At 36.2% G+C, this 5,402-nt stretch overlaps 1 non-coding gene across 1 annotated transcript; it reads right to left on the bottom strand.

The window, feature by feature from the left end:
- Positions 1–2,918: 2,918 nt before the first annotated feature.
- On the bottom strand, positions 2,919–3,025 carry LOC123463032. The gene has a single exon (XR_006638644.1). It is a non-coding gene; the product is annotated as a U6 spliceosomal RNA (small nuclear RNA).
- Positions 3,026–5,402: the final 2,377 nt, after the last annotated feature.

The following is a 5,402-nucleotide window of genomic DNA, read 5'->3' as shown; positions in this document are numbered from 1 at the left end:
AAAAGTGAGGTGTATAAGAAATTACCAAGGCAGCAGAGAAGTAGGAGAGATCCAGAGCATCTAGAACCCACATAGGCAGGCAGAAGCGGCTCCAGCAGCAGTGGCACCAGGTCTGTGGGGCAACAGCTGCAAGGCTTGGCTTGAGCTTCAGGAAAAGCCAGGCAAAGAGATTTTCCACTAACACTGGAGCTCCTTGCAAACTCAAGAGACATGAAGGGAATAGTGCAGCAACCAATGGAGGAGGAGATCAGGAGGTAGAGGATCACGTGGACCAGCGGGAGAACTGGAGTCACCATCCACAGTCTCCACTCCCCCACCACCAGCACAAGCACCAGCAAGCACCAGAGACCAGGGAGATCACAGCACCCAGCACTGGCGACCAGAGCAGTAATACAGTGACCCAGCCAGCCTACTTGAACCCATAGTGCACCAAACAGGGACCCAAGCAGAAGCGCAGCATAACCGAGATCAAAATCATCCCAAAAGGTAACTGGGATTACACCAGGTCAGTACTCACCAGATAAGCATGGTTTATAGGCTTGAACCAGAAGTGCTAATTGTACTTTCCATGTCAGAGTAAATTATATGTTAAAGCTGATGGATGGTTGGATTTGCCATTCTCAAATAAGCTATATTTTGGGCTTGTTATTTGTTGCTTCCTGATTAATAATGGCTCCCCCCCCCTTCTGTTATTCATTAGGGGAGGGTCTCACTTGGTCACAAACTGACTCGGAACCCTCAACAGACCAGAATTCTTAACCTCCTAGTTGACAGGATTATGGGTATGGGGCAACACACCCTAAGGGACTATGACTTTGTTAGAGGATCTGGTTGACATAATACTTACTCTTGCATAAATACTCTGTGCTGTTTTTCATAGAATGTGTACAGGGTTTAGTTAAATTTTAGAATCTGCCTGTATTTTGTTCCACTCAGCCTATTTGAATACTCTCATAGCAGGCAAACCTAACATCAAGGGTCACTTTTGTAGATACTTTGAGAGTCTTAAGAGCCACACCTAGCACCTATGCTCCTACCCTGAAGATACATAACATCAGATTGATTATAATCTAATAATACTGCAGCTAACTAGAAAATCCAAGCATTAAATTAATCCAAGATGCAAAAATATGTACATTATAACACAAGAACCACCAAAAATCAAGACAATATAAATCCACCAAAAAGTATTAATGCATCAGAAATGACCTCCACTGAGAATGAGTTAGAGGAAATGCCTGAGAAAGATTTCAAAAGAATGATTATAAGTATGCTCAAAGAAGTCAAAGAGGAATTCAAAGGAATGAAAGAGGAAAGCAAAGGAATCAAAGAAGACACAGGAAACCAATTAAATGAAATGAAGAGGTCAATACAAGACATGAATAAGGAAATAGAAATAATAAAGCAAAACCAGTCAGAATTACTAGCAATGAAGAACACAGCCAATGAAATAATAAAAAAAAAACTCTGTAGAAAATCTCACAAGTAGAATGGATGAATGATAGGACAGAATATCTAAACTAGAAGACCAGATGGCAGATCTAATACAGTCCAACAAAGAGAAAGACAAACTAATAGGAAGGTATGGATGGGAATGTCAAGATATTCACTATGAAATGATCAAACAAGAATTCAGGGTATAGTAGAAGTAGAAGAATTTTACTCCAAAGGCATTGTAGGAATTTTCAAACAAAATAATAGCAGTAAACTTCTCCCAAATTGTGAAAGAGATGCCAGTACACACACAGGAATCCTTTAGAACACCAAACAGACAAAACCTGGAAAGAAACTCTCCTTGCTATATTAGAATTAAACTACCAAACATACAAACCAAAGAAAATATATTGAAAGCAGTTAGAGAGAAAAATCAAGTTACACACAAAGGCAAGCCCATCAGGATCACAGGAGATTACTCAACACAAACTTTAAAAATCAGAAGGGTGTGGAATGATGTATTCCAAGTTCTGAAAGATAACAACTGTCAACCAGGTTATTTTATCCTGCAAAGCTATGCATTCAAATAGATGGAGAAATAAGGACATTCCGCAACAAAAACAGGCTAAAGGAATATTTGAAGACAAAACCAGCAGTAAATACTTGAAAGGATCCTGAAAAAAAAAGAAAAGTACACATATAAGGAACATGGAAAAAACAAATCATACTCAAATAGTAGTTAATACAAGAGAGCAAAGGTAAGACTGGAAGAACTACAAAAAACAGGTCAAAAATAAATACACATTTCTCAATACTATCTCTTAATATCAATGGCCTCAATGCCCCAACCAAAAGACATAAGTTTGCAGACTGGGTTAAATAGCAGAATCCTTTAATTTGTTGCCTCCAAGAAACTCACCTTTCTACAAAAGATGTACACTACCTTAGGGTGAAAGGTTGGACAAATGGTGTTTCAAGCAAATGGGCCCAGAAAATAATCAGGAGTTGCATTCCTAATATCTGACAAGGTCAACTTCAGTCCAACATTAGTTAGGAAAGATAAGGAAGGTCACTTTATATTGATTAAAGGCACACTCCAACAGGAGGACATTACAATCCTAAACATATATGTACCTAATATGGGGGCTCCCAACTTCATAAAACAAATGCTATTAGAACTAAGGTCACATATGACACTAAACACAGTTGTAATGGGTGAGTTCAACACCCCACTCTCCTCAACTGACAGGTCACCCGGCAAAAGCTAAACAGAGAGACATCTAGATTCAGTGAGGTCACAGAACAAATGGACCTAACAGATATCTACAGGACATTTCATCAAAATGCTGCAGAATACACATTCTTTTCAGCAGCACATGGAACATAGTCTAAAATAGACCATAATTAGGACACAAAGCAAATCTTTTTTTTTTTTTTTAAATTTTAAAGTTAACCAGAAGTAAGTTTATTCAAGGGAGAAATTTAAAAATATGGAACGCTTCACGAATTTGCGTGTCATCCTTGCGCAGGGGCCATGCTAATCTTCTCTGTATCGTTCCAATTTTAGTATATGTGCTGCCGAAGCGAGCACCACAAAGCAAATCTTAACAAATATAGGAAAATTAAAATAATTCTTTGCATTCTATCTGATCACAATGGAATCAAACTACAAATCAATAGCAAAAAAAGCTATAGAGCATACACAAAATCATGGAAACTAAACAATACACTACTAAATGATGAGTGGGTCATTGAAAAAATCAAGACATAAATCAAAAAATTCATATACAATGATTGAGATGGGGAGGTAATATGATGGAGAATGGAATGTCAAAGGGGAAAGTGTGGGGGGGGGAGGGAGGGTATTACCATGGGATTTTTTTATAATCATGGAAAACGTTAATAAAAACTAAATAAAAAAAAGAAAAAGAAAAAGAAAAAAAATTCATAGAGTCAAATGATAATGTGAATACAACATACCAAAATGTTTGGGACATAATGAAGGCAGTCCTAAGAGGGAAATTTATAGCTTTAAGTGCCTATATTAAGAAATTAGAAAGGTCTCATGTAAAGGACCTAATGCTTCACCTTAAAGCCTTGGAAAAAGAAGAACAAGGCAAACTGAAAATCAGTAGATGGGAAAAAATAATAAAGATTAGGGCAAAAATTATTGAAATATAAACAACAAAAAAAATCCAAAGAATCAATGAAACGAAGAGTTGCTTCTTTGAAAGGATAAACAAGATTGATAAACCCTTAGCAAATCTGACCAAAAGGAAGAGAGAAGAGACACAAATTAATAATATTAGAGTGAAAAAGGCAGCATCACAACAGATACCAGAGAAATTAAAAAAATCATAGGGACATACTATAAAAGCATATACTCCTTTAAGTATGAAAATCTGAAAGAAATGGATGATTTCTATGACCAATTTAAATTAAGTCAAGATATGCTTAATCACTTAAATAGACCTATAGTAAGTATGGAGATCCAAGCAGTTATCAAGAATCTCCCAACCAAAAAAAGTCCAGACATAGATGGATTCACTGGTGAATTTTACCAAACCTTCAGGGAGGAAATGACACCATTGCTTCTTAACCTTTTCCATAAAATAGAAAAAGAAGGAATCCTACTAATCTCCTTCTATGAAGCCATCATCACCCTGATACCAAAATCAGGCAAAGATAGAACAAAAAAAGAAAATTACAGACCAATCTCCCTCATGAACATAGATGCAAAAATTCTCAACAAAGTATTGGCAAACAGAATACAAGAATATACCAGAAAGATCATTAACCCCAACCAAGTAGGCCTTATCCCAGAGATGCAGGGATGGTTCAACATACACAAATCAATAAATGTAATACATTATGTAAATGACTGATGCACAAAAGTCACATAATCATCTCATTAGATGCAGAAAAAGCATTTGACAAAATCCAACATCCCATCATGATAAACATCATACAGAGACTGGGAATAGGAGGAACATATCTCAACACAATAAAGGCTATTTATGACAAGCCTACAGCCAACACATTACTAAATGGGGAAAAACTGGAAGCTTTTCCACTAAAATCAGGAACAAGACAAGGGTGTCCACCATCCCCACTTTTATTTAATAGAGTACTGGAAGTCTTAGCCATAGCAACAAGGCAAGAGATACACATAAAAGGGATACAAATTGGAAAGAAAGAGATCAAGTTATTTGCAGATGAAATGGTTCTATACATCAAGGACCCTAAAGACTCTACCAGCAAACTGTTAGAACTGGTAAACACCTACAGCCATATAGCAGGATACAAAATTAACACAGAAATCAGTAGCTTTCCTATATGCTAACAACAAACACACAGAGGATGAAATCAGAGAATCACTCCCATTCACAATTGCATAAAAAAATACAATACCTTGGAATAAACCAAGGAAGTGAAGGATCTCTACAATGAAAACTTTAAAACACTCAAGTGAGCAATTGCAGAAGACACTAGGAAATGGAAAAAAACATCCCCTTTGGCACATAAGCATCTGAAAAAATGTTCTACATCCTTAGTTATCAGAGAAATGCAGATTAAAACTATGTTGAGATTCTGTCTCACTCCTGTCAGATTGGCTGCCATCATGAAAACAAAGTAAGATAGTTAATAATGGGGTAAGGTGAATTGATTGAAGGAATTGGGAATAAATTTTTCAATGTTGGGACATAGCATGCTCACTAAAAATGCTTTTAAAGTGGTACTTAGATCAAAATGTTAAAGTATATGGATAAAGATGTGCATATGTAGGAAAGAACTTTCAGGCTAAACATAAACATCTTGACTAAAGTTACATATTTTTCAACTGTTTACAAACTCTTAAGGAACAGAAAACTAATTTTCAGGCTAAACTATGTTGGGATAACTTGCATAAGCTTTACCAAATTTAAGTCATGGGTAAAACATAAAATTGTTTTATATTATTAAAAATT

This window comes from Jaculus jaculus, chromosome 8 (assembly GCF_020740685.1).
Source record: "Jaculus jaculus isolate mJacJac1 chromosome 8, mJacJac1.mat.Y.cur, whole genome shotgun sequence".
Taxonomy (NCBI): Eukaryota; Metazoa; Chordata; class Mammalia; order Rodentia; family Dipodidae; genus Jaculus; species Jaculus jaculus.
Note: the sequence above shows the minus strand (reverse complement) of the source record. Positions and strands in the feature narration are given on the sequence as shown.